This window comes from Salarias fasciatus, chromosome 5 (genome assembly GCF_902148845.1).
Source record: "Salarias fasciatus chromosome 5, fSalaFa1.1, whole genome shotgun sequence".
Taxonomy (NCBI): Eukaryota; Metazoa; Chordata; class Actinopteri; order Blenniiformes; family Blenniidae; genus Salarias; species Salarias fasciatus.
This window is the reverse complement of record NC_043749.1, coordinates 3,592,276-3,612,901: the sequence shown is the minus strand read 5'-3', so window position 1 is coordinate 3,612,901 and position 20,626 is coordinate 3,592,276. Positions and strand designations below refer to the sequence as shown.

The 20,626-nt window shown below is 43.2% G+C and overlaps 1 protein-coding gene across 6 annotated transcripts in view; it reads right to left on the bottom strand.

Moving 5' to 3' along the window:
• foxp1b (forkhead box P1b) overlaps positions 1 to 20,626 on the bottom strand; it is a 187,518-nt gene that overhangs the window by 115,818 nt on the left and 51,074 nt on the right. For 5 of the 6 annotated variants that reach the window (XM_030092283.1, XM_030092278.1, XM_030092279.1 and 2 more), the window contains one exon: positions 1,582 to 1,648. The gene's annotated coding sequence lies outside the window, so the exon portion shown is untranslated. Of the gene's footprint in view, positions 1 to 1,581; positions 1,649 to 8,223; positions 8,408 to 20,626 lie in introns of those variants that run through there. The other variant, XM_030092281.1, reaches the window with a different exon arrangement.

Sequence of the window (20,626 nt, the reverse complement as noted above, 5' to 3'; positions counted from 1 at the left end):
TTCAAGAGAAGAAGTCACAGAGGCAGGAAGTGAAAGCAAGCGGTGCTCACAGGATTCACACACTGAGGCCGCGTTGATGCAGCATTTGTAGTAGAAACGCATCGCTGTTGTGTTTTCGTTAAATGAAAAGTTTTTGTTTACATGATGTTTTGAATAGAATTTACACAGAAACTGCAGAAACGATGAAAACGATTTTGTTAGCATGTTGGGACAGTTTCCTCCACGTTTACACAAAATTCCCTACCTCTTTTGAAAAGCTCCACATGTTGAACCATTATCAAAAAGTTTTCAGTGGCTCCCAGGAACGCTGTCATGCAAACTGACCTCAAAACACAACGGAAGTTTAGCGTTTTCACTTGTAACAGAGGCTTCAAGCTAACAAGAAACTCAAGGCTGAATTGAGAAAAAGACTTACAATTATAATTGTAATAACATGTTTAAAATCCAAACAATAACGTAACCATCATAGCAAGTGATCCGATTCTTACTAATTACGTTACTAATTACAGTTTAATCTGCGTTTTAGGTTAAATCCCACCAAAAAAGTGGGATTTGAGATTTCAGATCAAGATCCTGAACACACTGCTACATGGGCGTCTTCCGGATGTCCTGGACGTCTAATATCACTTTGTTGTGGCACAAGCAAATAAGACTGAGAGCTATTAGTAAAACTACCTGGATATTACTTGAATGAAATGTGTATTTATTCAAGAGTAAAATTATGTGTTGTTGGTACAAGAGTTTAATTAAATAGACATCGGGAAGGATAACCGACTTTCTGAAGGATATACAGCAGTTTATCTCACAGATAAACTGGATATTACTTATTCCTCTTTGTTCCTAAACAAAATATTTATATTAAATATGTTATTTATGGTGTGCACTGACAGCTGCACACAATGAAAGTGCGTCTGAAACGTAATGCACCGAGCGTTCCACGCATCTGCCAGCAAGTCACAACACGCCGGTGTTGTGAGACAGGGCAGAAATGATAAACTATAGACAAAAGCTAATAAAAGGATGAGATGACGTGAGGTTGGAGCTGCAGAAGACACTAAGCAGACACACTCCTGGTCTGAATCCCCGAGTGTTAAGTCCACACGTACACACACCAAACACACACAACTTCCCCCAAACTCTGACTGAATCCCGACGTTTTCCAGCTCCGGGGACGAAGACTCGAGCAGCAAACATGAGATTATCAACATGATGGCTGAGATGCCCTCCCTTCCTGTTTGGTAAACAGACTAAAGCCCGACAATTTCTCCAAACGGAGCGGCCGTGCACGTTTCCTCGCCACCTACAGCTTCTTACACTGTGCAAACTCAATGACTTGTATACCCTTTGCTACTCACCGGGCCGGGCTGCAGCTGCGGCGTCTCAGCGCACTGCCTGCACCGAGCAGCTGTCGATCCGCATGCCCATCCCTCTCCCCGACACACACACACACACTCACTCACACAAATACGGTACACAAACAACCACAAGTAACACTGGATTCGGGTTAATTATTAAGCCAATTCAATAGGGCATTTGCACACAAGCAGGGGAGCGCGGCCTGGTGAATGATTGTGTGTTTACCTTCTGCTAGGACTTGCTTATTTCAAGCAATCTTCAGTTCCAGCGGTGGTGAAACGGCCTCCTCACCCTGCAGACACACAACAGGGGGAAATGTACATATTTGTCAATTGATAACAGAAAAACCTGAATTCACAGGTGCAAAGTGAGCGCCTCTCGTCGAGCGGCCCACCCAGTGTCCCCCGATTACAATGGATGTCGCGCTCCAACAACATCACGTGCTGCCGGAAATCATCGGAAGAGACTGCGTTCTGTTGCTTGCTCTGGGAAAGTCACCTCAGAGCGGGGCCAGGAGCCACCTCCGTCTTCCTACACCACCCACCTGTTAACTGCACCCACTGATGATAACGAGCCCAACAATGTGGCCGTCTCCAGGCGAGCCGCTTTGTTTGCAAGACAAAAACTTTTCATATTAGCGATTGTGAATGCCCATCGTGGCACCCCCTGCTGGCTAACAGCAGCGGCTCAGCGGGCCCCCCCCACCACCCAGCCTCAAATCCCTCGGGTGGCCCTGATCTGCATGCACGGCAAACTGAGCACTCAACCCAGGCAGAGGGAGATCGGAGGGGGGAAAACAGAGGTAGAGAAAGAAACAAAATCTTATTTTTATGGTAAACTGAGAAGTGACTGTGGGACAATATCTCAGGTGAATTTGAATAAAAGCATTAAAGCATATCCAAAGAGGAATGGAGGGGGGAAAAAAAAAAAAAAAAAGACAGAAAGAGCTTCCACTCTCTCTCTGTCGCCGTTCTTTCTCGCCGGTTTACATTTGGCAGTCAAAACTGCGGCTTGGCGTTTGTGCGAGTGTATCTAAAGCGGCATAAGCATAGATAAAAACAGGCGGCCCGCTCGGTTTCAGCATTAATTATGAGCTAAATGGCCTCGCTGAAAAGGCGAGTCAACGCGCAGCTCGCGCTGAACTCCGGCGATGGGTTGAACAATCATCGAAAAATGGACCATTCCCACACAACTCCCCCCTATTATTGTGATTCATTACACTTCAATTAACATATCATCAATGGAATCGTAAATCAATGGCGAGTGCTGACAAATGACAGATATTTTCAGTTTCAAACTACTAAACATCATTAATTCCCATCACCTGAAAGAGCCCCGGGAGCTAAATGAGTTTACCCAATGCATAACATCCATTTAGATAAATGTTCCATCATTTTAATGATGGAAAATTTGTATTGGGAGGTGGTAGGAAAAAAAAAAAAAAAGCAACAACGGGATCCTGATAGCAGCTGTACGCCTTTTTCTCCTGGTAATATAATGCCCGTCTTGTAATACCTAAACAGATAATTGTCTCCATTTAGAACAGCACAAGGCTGTAATATTGCCGTTTGGAACAGTGGGGGTGCCCGGATCGTGGGGTGAGGATAAACAAGCGCACGCTGCTTCGCCCGGTTGGGAAAACCGAGCCCATCACACACTCCCACATTGAGATTTTAGGGGAACAGAACAACTCCTGGTTGAGATAATTACCCACCTAGGTGGGTTATGTGCCTGCGCAGCGAGAGGCCTGAACCAAGAATATGAATCAGAGTGCAACAATTTCTAAAGACAAAGAAAAAACTCAGCAGCATTTTGCAAGGTTTCCCTGTAAAGTCGGAAGAGGATGTTTGAGATTTGCTGTGTTCGAGCGGAAAATTAGGCAACTTTTGTCAGAGAAATAGTTTGGAGTAGTTACGAGTTGCCATTCTGTGTGGAGTTTGCATGTTCTCTCAAGTGGGTTTTCTTTGAGTCTACTCTCAGTGCAAAAACAGGAACTGTAACAGAGGTGGAAGAGGAGGAACTGCTTTCTGCTGCTAAACCCTGACGACTTAGTTCAACTAGTACTCCTCCACTGATCCATAAGTTTCTAAGAACTCCCACAGGTCATCTTGGATCTTCTCAGAAAATTGCGTTCCCCCCCCCCCCCCCCCCGTTTACATAGCATTGTCAAAATGTTCCCCATTTGCAGCTGTTTTCAAAATATTTGCGTTTCCAGTGGCTCCGACCCCCAAAAGATTACAAATGTTCTGTGTTCTCACTTGAAAACATGTAAACGGCGCCTCTGCGTTTGCTCTGTGACCGGTCACCTGTCCATGGCGAGCCCTGCCTTCCTCCAGAGTCAGCTGGGATCACCTCCACCCACTTGTGACCCTCAGTTGGAGGAGGGTTCGATAGAAGATGAACGGGTGAAAGGAATGTTTCGAGGCTCTCGTGTAGATAACATTACCATTAGTCTAATACCTTCAGAGGGACGCATGATCCAAATAAATGCTTCTATTCTCTATGCAAATACCGCTGCCTTCATTGTGATTGTGGGAAAAAAAAAACCAACATACAAACAGGCTATTTTCAGAGGAAATGGACAATCAGAAGGGTTTTTTGCTATGGAAATGAACACGCAGTGGTTCCATCTGAGCGCGAACAAAGACTCATTTTATTCTGTCCACAGACCTGTGAAGTGGACTTCCCTATCCGCGGGGAGGGGAGGGGGGGTCGCGGCTTTTACAATGCGCTCTCTTCGTCCCAGGTATGTTATCGCTGCCTTTGGCTTTGTTGTAAGATTGCGTGTTCAAAATATGTATTAATACCCCCTCCACTGAAACGCACCCAATCCCAACAAAAGGCCGGCATTCAGCGTGGACAGCTCTTCAGCCCCTCTAATGGACAGGCTCTCCTCTCTCTTCACGCCGCGCAGACAAAAAGATGAGGGCCCATGAATATTTACCACTAAGTAAAGTTATTCCATTAATTACTCCGAGCGCGCTTAATACTGTATCTGTGGCTACTTCTGTGGCGGCTCGTTAATGAACCTTCACACATCATTACCATATTAATTAATGCTCAACTCAATGGCTGTCAATAGGAGGCTGCCAGAGTTGTCTCCCTGGTTCTTTTGCAGCCCATCCTGGATGTTTGGACCACTTAGTATCAGTACCTGAATAAATCCACGCCATCTATTTATCATGCCAAAGACCGAACGGCGTGTGTGTGTGTGTGTGTGTGGACGAGAAAAATGTGGAATGAAAAAGCTATGTTACCGGTTCAACACTCCTCTCGGGGCTGGTGACTGTGCATTAGGAGCATTGTGTAAATAAAAAGAGGGCGTAGGAGAGTTTTAGCCGTGTGGAGTCGGCGATATCAATATACAGGGTGGCTGCTGTTTGTTTTTAGGGTGTGTGCAGGAGATTTTCCAAGTCACTGTCTGAAACACAGGAAAATCTAAAAGCATGACTCACTTCTCAACAAACGCAGCTGCTTACTGTGTGATCCGATCTGCCGAAAGGGCTGACTGCACACTTATTCTCTCCCCTGCTCGCCTCTCCGCTCCTCCTCTGGGCTTTTATTAAGACGGACTGATTAAATGAAAAACATGGCAAAGTCTCGTCAAGACTAAAAAGTCAGTATTAGAAAAAAAAAAAGGAGAAAAAACAAGCATTGTTGTTGTTTTTTTTTGGGGGGGTGATATTCTTTCTGATGTGATTGGCAGGATCCTGGCGTTAGATTTTAACACCCACACAGGCTGTAAACAACGGCTCTTTCTGACACGCAAACAGACTCGAAACCCACCAATTAAACCCAACTTCAATCCAGCCAGCCCTTATTCTCCATGCTTTTTTTTTCCCCTTCTTCATTCCTTGTTTTTTTTTTTTTTTTTTTTTGGAAGCTTAAAAGGCAGCAGTGCAGTCTGGTGAATGTCAGGCCTGTCTGATCCCCCAGATTCTCCGGACCTGCCCTCACGTTTTGCTGAGCTAAGAACAAAGTACACCCAGAGCTTTGCTGTCTTAACACCAAGGAAGTGGATATTTCTTCACCGCTAAACTAAAACAAACAAGGCCGTGCATCTCTTTACACTATTCAAATGAGCTCATTCACGCAATATGGTCAAGACGCCGAATGCGGGCAGCTCTTCAGGACTGATCGGTGAGAGGAGCTTTGAATGGTTCCCCCGGCTGAGGAGTCACAGCTTCGCCCGATCGGCATCTGCATTTTACAGCCGGAGTGTCAAACCCGCTTTTGGTTAAAGGGACCGCATCCAGCCGTTTGATCTCAGTCGGACTGGACCAGTGAAATGATCACATGTAAACAACAACTCTAATTTTTATTTTTTTTCCCCCCCTCTCTATTGTTGTGCAAAGTACAAACTGAACAGACAGTAACCATAATCAACATTCCCAGACATGATATAAATGTCCCAAAGACACGAACGACTGGAGCCACGACTGCAGCAAACAACAGCACTGAGAAAATAAATAGGACGACAGTGATAAATGAAGATGAACAGTTCAATAAACAAGTAGTGATGGGTAAATAAATAATCACAAAGCGGAAAAGAAAAATAATGACAAACCCATGGGCCGGGTCAAAGGTCAATTTGATACTAACAGTGCTTTCAAAGATGTAGCTAGCTTAGAGCAGATGGCTCTCAGTCTTCTGTTATGTCGACCTTTCTTGCTTACTGCCCCCCGGTGGCCAATAAAGGAAAACATCGGCGACTTTTGCGATGGACCCGCCGGCAGGTCAGATTTTCCCCGGCAAAGCTGCATGTTTGACTCGCCAGGTTTAAACAAAGTGTCACGTTTTATGCACATGAAATCAGATCGTCAAAGTCAAAAAGTTCAGGCCGGATCTCGCACGTAGAGCGCAGCACGGGCGCACAAAGGGGCTAACAAACATTACGCAATCCTATTTTTATAACCGGCCCCGTTTTTCCACCCTGTCAAGTAGGAGGACTGTCGGTTCTACCCAGCCGGATCAGGTTTCCACTCCTGCCCGGGTCCCCGCTACGCTCCCGACCGCAGATCCTGAGCGCTATTAATATCAATAAGCTGCAGATTCCATTTCCCCGGACAAAGACAAAGGGAGAAGGAGATGCGATGATGAGTGAGGGGAGGAACTAATACCCTCACGCAGCACCGCGGGGTTCACACTCGCCCTCACCTCCAACCCCGCTGCACTCCCAGGAAACACTTCACACATGAACTCACACACACACACACGCACACCCCCCGATGGTTGTAGCACACATTCACATCAGTAAATAAATTCAGATGTTTGGATATTTATTGACAGTTTGTGAGTTTTAAACCTGAATAACACAGAGCACACGGCTCCACTATTAAAGCTGAATGAGTGTGTACATCAGGTGTGTGTGTCTGTGTGTGTTTGTGTGTGTACATAAATACATACCTACATCGAGATGTGGGTAACAAACACTTTGCCAAGCTGAAGCACACTTCTAAATGAACAAGCTCCAATACCTATGCACCCATCTTTACCAGTAATTGAGGTACTGATTACTTTTTTTTAATGATAAATGTATTCTATTTTTGCTTATTTTGTCTATGCAGCCATGTTATAATACAGATTTTCTTGTAAAACTAAGAAAAAAGTATAAAAAGATCCTAGCAAATGTATGACACTAATATTACAAACAATCCATACTACATCCCACACATACAAAATACTATTGCTTTGATTCTCGTCTAATTTTTCAGGACTGTCTTTCAAAAGGACTTCACTGAAGTCTCAAAAACTGTTGTTTCATTCAAGTGTCATCATATCACAATAACAAAAAACAGAAAACTCACTGAGGCAAGATGTCACTTAAAATACAGCACAGGCAAATAATAAGAAACCAATCAGAAACCTTGCATAGAACTGGGCAGTGTGCAAACGTCTGAGGGCTTTTATTTTGAAATGAGGGCTTTCATTAGTGAAACAGGTACAGTAAGTTGGCTCAGGTATTTGGAATTTATTAAAGTTTTCAAAGCACTTTTCAGATGTGGATTTTGGTTCAAGTGCAAACGCATCATTCTTGTATTTTTGGCTCAAATAAGTTTTGTGGGTTTTTTTTTTTTCTCCTTTCTTTTTTTTTTGTTCGTCGTGAGCTTTTCTGAAAACGGCAGTAGTTTTGATGTTGGGCCATGAGTGGGTGCTGTTGGTTGTTTTTGAAATGAAACATTCATGTGCAGCAGCAGAATTTACAATAAGTTGTGTTTCCTGTAAACGAGACCTGACAGTCAGGATTACAGATGTGAACTGAGAATTTTCTTTCCAGAAATATTGTAAAAAAAAAAAAAACCCCACCAATTTAACCACATTCCAGACCACTTCTATATCTGAGAAAAGCCACGTCTCCTGACATGATGCATCCAACCTGTGCTGCTAACAGTCGTGATTGATTAACATCACACCCTAAGCTCCTCACACTGTGCTGGGAAAGATGCTAAAGTCACTAAAACCAGATTATAAATCTAAAATATTCAAAATAATCTAAGTTTACATTTCAAGAAGCAGGAAGTAGCTGATTGCTTTGCCATGAATTGATGAGAAATTCCTGAAACAGTCATTTGAGCATGTTTTATCTTTACAGTGCAGTTTGTTTACCGGACGCGTTGCTTTATTACACTATAGCCAGGTTTAGTGAATGCGCCCTGCACACGCTGCCATAAACTACACTCAGAACGAAACCTGCTGCTGTCTCCACCCTGCGCCCTGTCAGTCACTCCCAGAGCCCGCCCACCGGCGCACCGATCCAGCACCGTCCCGTAAAAGGCGAGAAGGGGAGGAGGAGGAGGGGGGAGAGGAGAAGAAGAAGAAGAAGAAGAGCGAACATGTGTAAGGATAAAGAAATCCTCGCTGACTTACCGGTGAACAGCCAGAGTGAGTTTCATCGTGCTGGTGAAAGTGTGTGTTGATGCAGATTCCCTCCAAGTGCTGAGTGTTTGATATCCACTTCTGAAGGAGAGGAGAAAGCTGGCAGCGAAAGTAGCAGGTATGGAGTAGCTGAAGTAGTGTGTGGTAGTTAAGTGCGTTCACGTCTGTGTGTGTGTGAGCGAGAGAGGGAGAGAGAGAGAGAGAGAGAGACAGGGCGAGAGAGGGAGAGAGAGAGAGAGCGAGCGGTGGAGTCCAGGCTGCTGTGTTGAGAGGGACTAGAGGTATGCGGTCAAAACAAAACAAAAGCCGGTGCCTTGCTCCAGATTAAATATGCAGGAAGAGGCCCCCTTTTGCATAAACACAAACACTCAGCAAATGAAGAACTGGCACAGAGCAGACGCCTGCTGAGAGCCCTACCTGTCCCTGCCTCTTTTAATTAGACGAGAGCAGGCAGAACAAATGAACATCAACACGGTCACACAAGGCAGGACAAAAGGAAGGAAGAAGGAGGGGAGTGTACAAAAAAAAAACACTTCCTCAAATCCTAAAGAAGAGTTCTTAATGAGAAGAGCAGGACAAAAAGACGCTTCTCCATCATCGCTTTTCCCCTGATCATCTTTTGTTTTTTTAACATAATCTGCATTTAAACTGACAGTGTGAAGATTTTTAACATCAAGCTGCTTAATTACAACCTCACATGCTAATTAAAACTTAAAACATCCAATTTAATTAAGGAAGTAGGTCAATTTTTGGCTTGGGCTTCCTTTAAATGGTGTTTTCCCATTAAAAACTGTCCACCTTATGATCATTTCATACATCCTTACTCTTCACAGCACACATCCTGGAGGAGAAGGAGGGATTTTATTTTAAACTGAATCAGCATTTATCATCCAGGTGCGGGTCAGTTTGGGTTCATCAGGTTTGGAAACTGACAGTCTCGTTCCTAAATAGTCACTTTGCACCAAAAGTGAGTCTGAAGCAGATCACAGGCCCCAGAATGCAAAGACACGAGCACATTAAGGAGTTGGAATGACACTCAGGCCCAAAAACACAAACATTTAACATGAAAACGGAAAACTTTTGGTATGTTTCGAAAACGGTTCCCAATGTAGAACTTGTTGAAAATGCTTTGACTCAGTGTCAGTGGATGAAAACACAGCTTTTATAAAATGTTGCTCCTGTGCACAACAGCCGCAATCATGGCGGCCCAAAAAAAAATCTACGGATAGGTTTGTTTTCCTTTTTCACTTTGACAATTCCAACGCCACCAAGAGTTTTGGTGTTAACCCCTAAATTACACCCGACACACACTCTGAGACATTTACAGCCGCTCTGCACAATCCTCGTGTTTCCACTTGTAGCGCTTCATTTTCGACACCTCCCATAAAAAAAAGGCTCCCTGCTTCACTCTGCAAATAAAACACGCCAAAACCACTTTTGATGGACGCTGCGTGAATGTGCAGGAAGAAGATCAACCCAGACAAGATGCTCCAGCATGACGAGTAAACTGACTTCATCAAAAAAAATAAAAAAAAGAATACTGCAGGTTTAAAACAAACAAATTCAAGAATATATGCTAGAGAGTAGGAGGGCAGAGGCCAAAGGCAAAAAAAACTCAAAAATTAAGTTAAATCAACAAATGAACATTAAAATACAATGATTGGACCTCTGCCTCGCTGTCGATCATCTTTCTGGTCAAACAATCTCCTCAAATCCCACTTTGTTCTACCTTTTCCGACAGCAATGCCAGAAATGTGTGTGTGTGTGTGTGTGTGTGTGTGTTTGCTGGGAATAAAACTCCTTAAACAGCCTGTCAGAGTTTTTGTTCTTTTTTAAGAAAACTGAGCAGAAAATCTAAAGAGAGGACGCAGAGTGACCCGAAGACGTAATTTTCACATGTAACCCCGCGAGATGGATGGAGAGGAGGAGGAGGAGGAGGTGAAGAAGAGAGAGAGGCTGAGGGGGGCGAGTGAGTCAGACCCAGAGGATAAGATAGGGAGGGAAAAGGGAGTGCAGCTATGAGACCTCTGGAAAATAAACAGGGTGTAGGGTTTCAAAGGCGAGGGGGACACAAGCATTCCATTGTTCAGGCCAATTATCAGTGGAAAATAATAACAACAGATGGATCCAGAGCGGCCGACTAGTGCCGGAGCACCCCGGCGCTGCGGAGCAGATGATGAAATGTGAGAGGGAGATGGGGGGGGGGCGCCAAGGAGCTGCCCTACAGTCAAACACACACATACACACAATAAACACACACTATTTCCCACTCCAGATGTGAACTTCTACAAGGACAGATTGAAAAGTGCTCTCTGGACTCCGGACTCGGTCAACACCCCCACGTGTTCCAGAGGTCCAGAGTCACCTGACGCTCTCCAGTCCTCCTATGTTCCACTACACGGGGTCATCTGACGGCAAAACACATGCACTCAAAAGGTACAGCATGTACGGATTAAGTTATGCCACTGAGATGGGAGGACTGGAATAACATCCAGTTTGTCTTCAACAGTTATGAAAAGTTTCATTTACTGGCAGCCATGACACTCTGGAGGCCGCCATGGTTGTTGTTATCCTTCTACTGGTGAAAGTGCAGAAAGACGATTTCCTACGGCCGTGGCGCTCGTGCGCGATAGCAGCAAGTGATTCATTCATTCAGTTCTGCTGTAGTATTCAAATGGTTCTGTCAGTGGCTTTAAACTGATCCCTCGTGGGGAATCCAGTTATCAGCAGTCTGAGCGACTTCACATCGCGTCTCTTGAGAGAAACCGATTGATCAGCAAATGATTAGACAGAGCACCTGAGATAAAGCAGCAGCATACAGTCGGCAGCAGAACGCTCCTTGAAGGCAAGCTAACGTCGGCTCACGCTAACGAATGCCTCCGGGAACAGGACAGAGAGAGACAGCAGCTCTACGACTCTTTCCATCGTCTACAAAAGGAACAAGCAACAAGCGCACGGAAACAATCGTCTCTGTGTTGACGTTTATGAGCACAAGAGATTTTTCTGGAGGATCAGACCAAACTGACTATATGTAAGGAATGTCAAAACAAGCATCACGAAGAGGTTAAAGTATAAACTTATACATAAGCCAGGCACTGTTTCATGAGAAACTGTGCATTACATTTTCATCTGAGCAAAGTCCCAATCCCCATTTACACAGATGTGGCAGAAATGCTGAAAATAATGTAGTTAGCATGTCAGGCCATGGGTGGCGCTGCTGGCTGTTTTTGACATTCATATGGACATATAAACAAGTTGGAATGTCTCAACTCTAAAACTACCGAGTCCAGGAGAAAGTGGGAGTCATGACACTATTGAGGCGAACACTGATCATGTATTAACTACGGCCGAGGTGCTGTTCCAGTATATTTTGATTCATTATCTCTATATTCATTAGAAATTGCAGGACCAACTAAATAAAATGAGTTTGACCCAAAATCTAGACTTTATGGGATTACAAAATGAAGTTATTTAACACAATATTTGCATTTTAAATTAGCTTTTTTTTATTTTATTTTTGATGTTCTAAATTAGAAATCAACCCTCTCCCCCCTATATTCAAATGAGCAGACCTCTCTGATGAGCTGTTGCGGAGATGTTTTTCAGACGGATACATGCAGCGGTTGAGCCGAGGCAGACCTCACCGACTCTGACGCCGTTCACAGATCCCTCATATCAGCCTGACAGGCAGCAGAGGAAGGAGGGTGGAGGGTGGAGGGTGGAGGGTGGAGGGGCGGAGGGGCGGAGGGGCGGCAGCGGCAACCTTAAAACAAAACCAATTCTCTGTGTGCCCTGTCAGGGGTGGGAGATGTCTGCAGATAGCAGCACAAAAGATCTGCCCTTCCTTTTCACAAGAAAAGAGAAGTTTTCGTTTCATTAACTCCAGACTAAAGCGTAATTATCTCCCTATAGACCTTAATCACCAACAGAAGGATACTAGAACAAAAAGCAGCTTCTTCTTTGGTCATTAAAGTTTTTTTTTCCTCTCTCTCTCTCTCTCTTTTTTTTTAATGTTGTTGTTCTTTTTTTTTCTGGGCACTTTAAGATGAGTCCATCAAACAAAGCAACAGATTAATGGGAGCTGGAGAAGAGCCGGGTTCTTTTTTTAGTGTTTCTCACAGAGGACTCAGATTCAAAACTTATGTTCTGTTGAGCCGTCTTTAGGTTTTTCTGTCAAACGGGACGTTTGACCTTCCGGCCAGGAGTCACCACAGTTCATGTGGTTTTGTAGATCAATGCAGAAATTTAATCTTTATGAAAAAGAAAAGGCTCCAACATGTTGTTCATCATCACCATTTGACTTCAGCTTCATGACTTTTAATGCACGTAATCTGTTGATTAATCAAACATTTGATATATTTCACAGTAATAGTGTGAATTACATTTTTTTTTCTTCCAAATTAAGCTGTTAATCCATTAACCTGGAGGCACAGATCTAGTTTAGCCATGGCTAACAGTAAAAGTGACGACTATTCTAAATGATAACGGTTAATTAAAAATCAAAAATCAAATATTTCTAATAAGAGACTAAAGGGTATCACACTGGCACCACTGCATAATATGAAAGCTCTTGCATCAAGATGATATCGTCGAACTGGGCAGTGGTGGCCGTGAGGTTAGAGAAGCAGACCAGGGATTGGGAGTTTGCAAGTTTGAATCCCACAGCTTACATGTAACCACTGAATGACCCTGAGCATGACCCCTGACCCCCAGCTGCACTCTGGAGTCCTGTATTGTCTTCCTCATCCAACTGAGTAAGATTGGTCAATGTGGGACAAAAGGGATTTCCTCAAGGGGATTAATAAACTACGATTAGTTATTTCAGTTAGCCGTGACACTGCCGTATACAGAGGTCAATATATTTTGTTCCCTGTCATTTAGAGCTTTTTTTTTTTTTTTAAGCAATACGATTAAACGGTTTACGGTTGCATCACAATATATTGATAATCTGATAACGATATAATATACAATCAATGTGTGTATATGTACACACTTTTAAAATTGCATATCAGTGGTTCACTGTATTAAAAAGGGCAAATTTCAGTTTTTTAACTTCTATTTCAAAGCCTCGCTCCCTTGTTTTTGTAGCCCGTCTTCTTTTTCTCTTATTTTTATTCTACTTTTGGAGATATCGTTGGTCAATATTCTCGTTTTGTATATGTGTCTGTACACCGTAGGAGGGCAAGCAAGACGAAATTCCGATTCCACTGTGTTTTGTACAAACAGCAGAGCTCCCAATAAAGCTCATCGACTGAGAGGCTGCAACAGATGTTTCCAAGCTTTCCCTGATTGATTTGATAATAAGACGACAAAATGTGAAAATAATGCTGAACACTGAAACCGTTTCATTGTCGGGAATTAATTCACAAAGAGGAACAACAATGATAAAGAAAACCAAACTCTCATACAATCTTAACTCTGCAGGTAATCTGAGGGAAAAAACCTGCTCATTTATTCTGAACTTATCTTATTTTCACTTACCAACTCTTTATCTAATGCACAGAAAAAAAATTTGTAAATTTATTGACTTACTTGATTAGCTTTTTTGCGGTCGACCAAGTATTTGTCAATTTTATACATATCAAACTGGATATTTTATTGTACTGACTTTCTGTTAGATACTTGTTCAAAAAGAAATTGAACATAAAAATATTTTCCACAAAATGCTTTAACTATCAAAAAACCCAAAAGAAAACAAAGCATACCAGTTGTTTTTGTAATTTTGTCTATGATGCCTCATGTTTTAGGATGAAAGTTTACTTGATTACTTGTAGAAAAAGACTGTCCACGAGTATATTTTTACAAAAAAAAAACTCTATTCATTCGCATTTGATCCGTCAGTTCAGAAATCAAACAAAGACGAAAAAGGTACAATTTTCAAGGCTCACTACACCATCTGGTGGTGAGAAGCCGTATTGCAGTACTCAAGCAACTGCTTAGTTACACAGCGCAATGCGTGCAGGAACAAATTTTACAATTTGCTTGAGTACTTTTTTTTTTTTAAATGAGTTTCAAAAGCGTCTTTACTCATACGGACCAAATCCATATAAGGAAAAACAAACTGATTTCTCTCTGAGACCGTGGCTACAGGGTGTGACTGAAAACATCAGAATTAAAATTAGAGTGAAGACCAAAGCACCACTTTGGACTTGTATATAGTCTAAATGACTCACATGGCTTGGAGGTGCTTGTGATATTACACCCCAAAAATGACAAATCCCTGGAGGACGGGGTGAAAGGATTTTCTACAGGAGGAAGGGGAAAAAACACACACACTCACGCGCAGAATGGAAAACTTCTAGATTTAATTAGCTTATGAGAAATAATTGCCATTAGCAAATCCTGTCAAATGGGGTTGAGGCATTTTGCTGGGAAAAAAGTCATATTTTTGGACGATAGGGAGACAAAGGGTTTTCAAACAGGAACTGGCGGGCCATCAGCCGTTTAGTGCACTGACACTGGGGTCGACTTAATTAGACTATTGTCATTTTAATCAGGACGGCTCGGCGGCCATCACTTCCTGAAAGAGCCAACGGACTTTAAACAGCTGAGGGACTTTTTTTTTTTTTTTTCTCAATGTGTGTGTAGATTTGAACATGTACTGTATATGTGTGAGTGAATGTGTGCGCGCACGTGTGTGTGAGTGTGTGTTGGGCCCGAGGTGTCATCCAGCTATGGGTTATGGAGTCTGGCTTGGTTCTCTCACATGCTTAGAACATTAATGAGCTGGAGACACACGGAGGAAACAAAGGAGCCCGGAGGATCACCAGGGGAAACTACTCGCCTCGGCTCCGCTCATGTCTCAGTTCATTTGAAAAATAATTTAAATATCAAATATTTGAAATAATTTGCTTCTCCCTGGCTATCAGATTTTGAATGGGGGGGACTCTTTCATGTCTTGGTTATTATGGTCTTCACCGGCATTAGCATTTAAAACATAATTAATGTAACCATATTTTCGAGGTGCTTACCATTATGTTACAAGAATGGTTTATTTTTTGTCTGATTTCCATATTTTACAAATACAATGGGGCCCGACTGTAATAACAAACCAAAGACTGGCAAATGATATATCAAATCTTTGCTGAATATCATTAATCTAAAGAGAGTTTTAATCAAAACTGACAAAAGAGATTTAACCTGCTCCAGGCTCACATGATGAAATTCGCTCTGCTCCGTGCCAGTTCCTGTGATAAAAGATAAATATTAAGGCGAGTAAAAGGTAAAGCCACCGCGGCGCAGTGGGAGGGGCTAAAAGGAGCCGCCCACCAATGGGGAGAGGCGGAAAAGAGGGCCAGCTCGGTATGATCAACGCGACGTCTCTCTAACGTCTCCCCTGGCCGCAGCTCCGGTCGCGGGTGGACAAGGTGACAGAGGTAACCCGGTGACAAACGCCGGTGAACTGCCCCCCCCCCCCCCCCCCCCTCCGCCTGTGACACCGCCGTCAGCCCCGGGGCAGGACTGGCCAATGACACCAGCCCGGCGTCTCCCTGCACGAGTGGACCGCTGCAATTTTTCATATTGGCCCAGCCTTCGGGGGAAAGATCGAAAAAAAAAAAAAAAAAAAAAAAAAATTAATAAAATGGACCGGAGCACATCTGACTTCACGCCAACACTGTGTCTGTTTATGGTGAAATTAAGGCTCGTGTTAAGTTCATCGTTTTCAACATCGATCATTAATTTTTCACGAGGAGTTAATATTAATCTGATCAGAAATTATCTGCCTTCAATAATTCAATACGGCCGTTAATAATTCAACAAAAAGAATGTTCTGCCACGGTTCAGATGGAGGGATAAACTGCAGAAACTCAATATCTCAAGTGTGAGAGAAAGAAAGAATATCACGAGAGAGCACAAACAGCTAAATACGGCAAACTGTGGAGAGCTGGGTGTCAAACTGAAAACTATCCAACATTTCATGCAGGACTCACAACAAGTTTTGACCTCGTCCTTTTATTAATTCTCAATTCAAATCCAAAGAAAGTAATCACTGTGTTTATAACCAAAAGAGAAATGTAGCTTCTTCCCTATAAAGCTAAGAATTTATAGAGTACTGGTTGATCACAGAGGAAAAAAAATCAACCAATCAAAAGCCGGGAGACTGGTTCACAGGTACAGTTTAGAAAAAGATAAATATCCAATGTCAACACAGGTTTTGACCTGGTGAATCCTTGTTTTTCTTCACAAATCCAAACGATTTACCTCAACTGTTCCCAGCGCAGCTTCTTAACCTGGAAAGCCAACAAATTTCACGCTAAAAAAACACGATGGCTGCCTTGTTGTTGTAACTTAATCTGGTTTATTAATCCAGATTTAAACCCTCCGGTTCCTGTGTTCACTTTGTAGTCTCACAGATAAAGACGACATGCAGATTGCCCAAATTCCTCCCTGAGAGATTTCCAGGGATTAGATGGTGAAATGTCTTCATTTGACAGGGAAGCCAGTCTCTGGCTCGCTGGTCAGCCCCCCCCCCCCGTCCTCCCCTCTTTCACTGACACACACCTCCGGCTTATTTAAAACCACATTTGGGCTGCATATTGTCCTCGTATGAGGTCTCAATCTAATTATCCTCCTAAAAAAAGACAAAAAAAAGTGTCATTTTTCAGACTTAATTCAAAAATGACATCCTCTATTGGGTTACTGAACACCTGCATGTGAGTACATTCCGATGGCCATTTCCTTTTGCCATTTTCCTCATTTTTTCCTCCCCTATGTCCTAAACTATGCCTGATTGAAAATCTAACCAATTTCAGAGTGCAGTTTGATGACAAATGGACGGAGATATTTCATGTAGATGTATCGTGGAGGCTGATAAACTATTAATCACACCGCCGGACAATGACACCGGCTAAATTTAAACCACAAAAAGAAGAAGGAAAGAAAGAAAAAAAAAAAAGCTGTCAAGTAGAAAACCTCCCTCCGTTCCTGAAACGTTCATTACAGGCGGCCGTTATTGGCACGGCATATGGAATTAAAAAGTCACAGATTCAGAGCTAATTACGGCGCGCGTGGACGGCGGCTGCAGGTGTCAGGGTTTGAGCCGGCCATCCTTCACCGTGTTTAACCCTGTCACCGAGCTTTCTCCTGGCCTGCTGTCCACCCCCCGTTTGACCTACAGAGTCTCTGCCGAGGCGAGGAAGAGCAGAGGGACGGCCTCTTCCTCCGTGCAACATGCGTGTTCGGTGTATTTAGAGGGATTCCTGATGACATTGAGTGTCCTGATTCTTCTGTATTCCCAGGATGCTCCAGAAGCCATTTCCACATGAACTGGTGCAGCCGTCACATCGAGACGCTGCCTCCCAGTACAACAGTGGCATTTTCTAGTATTCAAGCTACTGATTGCAAGTTAATGTATTAAAATCCGAGTATTCAGAGCTTTTTAGACAACTATATATATATATAAATTAAGGAAATGTGACAATGTGTCAGCATTACATCTGCCCAGCTTCTTCTTTTGTCTTTCTGTTAATGCTGGCCAAAAACCCAAAAAACAAGTTTCTGTCTTGAGTTTTCTCCAGAGAGTTCAGCAACAGCAGCATTTGTGGAAAGTTGCATTTTCCCTCATTTACACAGAGTGTTTTCGAAAAGTTCCACTTAATGGGATGTTGTTTGTCTTGAGTCCGTTTTCGTGTAAACGGACACCCAAAACACGACAAAAGTTTTCGGTTTGCGCTTGTATTCCAGTAAGTATGCTTCTAATAACTACAACATTCTGACTGTTTATCATGTAAAAAAATCTAAAAAAATATAACAGAAATATTTGTTTGATCCACTTTTATAACACAAGCTTCCAAATACCGTCGAAAACACACAAGAATATTGGCGGACAAAACTTAAAGTTACCTTGAAAACAATTGCAATTCTACAGCCATATAGTCAAAGATAAATCCAGCTAATCTTACAGTAAGAGGGTTAAAAATAAACAGTTTGAACAGCAGCACTTTAAACTCACTAATCAGATGATCTATCACTTGAACGTAAGTGGGGATTCAGGTGAGCAGAGGAAGTTGCGTTGCCACAAACTTAACTGCAGTCAAATGAAGCGGCGCAAATTACTTTTAAAGTGTGAAACTTGACCAAACATCAGAACTTATCAGACGTCGTTTTCCTACGGCGGGCAGACAAAGGCTTTGTTTGTGAGCTTCACATCCTCTCTTGTGTTTTTCCGTCACTATCTCATCACACTACTCTTCCGCGTCTCAACCCCGGCTCACGGCAGCAAAACAGAGTTGTATGCAAATGCTAAAAGCCATAATGCGCGGCATTGTTTGGCGTTAACATTTGAATATTTAAATGGCGTGTTTCAGATCCAGATATTCCCGTTTTGATTTCCATATCCGCTGAACGCCGACAGTTAACTTTGCCCACGTGGCCGCTCGAATACTTTAATACTTTTCCTCTGCATGATTGGCGTAATTTTTTATGATTGAGTCCTTTCTGTATATGTGCTTGTTAACAATGCAAGTTACCTATGTTTATTAAACGGCTGCTGCATGCGGCCTGTGGCGGGGCCGTCGAGCTGGGCGCAGGAATCACCCACGTACACGCCACTTAACCAAATTGGCAAAGCTGATAAGCCGTATTTACATAGCGGTGTTGCTGTGCGTGATCACTATCGGTGAAAACTTCCCCCCTACGCTTTAATGGAAAGTTGGGACAGAACTTAGTGTGGGTTACAGCTGCCCTCGGGAAAATAGCTCAATTACGGCGGTGGATATAAACACTGGAGCGGCTGTCGGAGTGGTAAACAGATGTGGGGTGACGGTCTGGAGTACGCGTTCAGTCAAGCAGCTTTTGCCGCACCTTCATTCATTCACTTGTTCTGATGACGGACGCCTGCTTCTCCCTGTGGGTCGGCGCCGAGTCGCACCGTTTGCCTACGGCGCAGCGGCGAGGGGCAGATTAAGGTACCGATCACATTATTAACACGTTACCAAACGCAGGCTACATTTTCACCGCTGCTGTCAAACACGACGATCAACTTCCACAAAGAGAAAACATCTCCATTCAGGGGAAAAAAGGATCATTTCTGGTGAAACTGGCTCTCTCATTTCTACCTTTCCAAGCCACCTGTGTCAGTTTTACATCATTTGCTAGATAACAATCGGTTTACATGAAAGGGGACACGATGAGTCCAGAGATGAAGCTGAAATCAGGTTCAGACAAAGACGATTTCTGCCGATGATCAGGTTTTGACTTCACTCACTACTTTGATGGACAAACCAATGGATGTGGCCCAAACGGCCGAAAATGCTGAAAACGATGCTGTTGGCATGTTGGACCACTAGTGGGCGCTGTTGCTTATTGTCGTGATGTAAACGGACCCTCACACACTTGAAAATGTGTAACTTCTCTACATTTGGCAGAGATCTGTACCTTGACATGGTGGAATCACGGTGTGTATGAAGCATTTAACACAAGGTCACAACACTTATTGCTGTTGCCAAACCACAACAACCACCTTTCACTCAGTCAACGACCTGAGCCCAGTAGATGTGACTTCAGTCCTGTTCGTTGAGTGAGATCTAACAAATACTCACTTCCAGCTTCCCTACCAGCGCGTATCTGTTTCAGACTGAAGCCTTCCATTTCAAATTAAAAGCGGTTTACCATTTTATGCGAGGTCTGATTTTTCACCGCGTCTGTCAAACAATCAGCCCACGATGTGAACAACATGAGTCCATTAGAGCGAAGATCGGGTTTTGACATCAATCCTCCCTCAGCTCCACCTTCCGCAGCAGCCGGTGTCGCTTTCAGATTAAAAGCCCTCATTTCAAATTTATTTCGCATTTTTTTACAAGGTGGTTTTACTGATACAGCAGCTGTTCACATTTCTCGAGTTCAGACGATGTGACTTAAGAGCCAGCCGCTCTGCGGGCGGTCGACTTTGGGAAAACATTAGAAATTGACTCACTCGCTCAAGCCTTCTCCTTGAGAATGACTATTCCTCAGATTGGAACGTCTTTTCCACCATGTTTTCAAGTGAAAACAGAAAACTTTGATGATGTTTTGGGTGTCTGTTTCCACAACAATGGCGCTTCGATGAAAATGCACCTTTTTGAAAAGGATCCCCAAAGCACAATACTCTGAGTCCATCGCCATAATTGAAGACGAAACACTATTTTTGCGAAAATGGGGAAAAGCAAAACATGAAAACACCACTTCTGTGCATAATGAATTAATACATTTTATTTGTAACATACCTTTCATTTAGGTTTTAAATGCTCCATCAGAATCAGTAGATGGTCAATAACAACATCCAGTCCAAATTCTCCTGGGATTTGTAAAGTTATGTTAAATTATAGTCACAAAGAACGACAATCCAACTTGGTAGTCTGTCGTTACAAATGTCCGTGTACTCCCGTTGTTAATGTTCATATTGTACCGTCCTCTG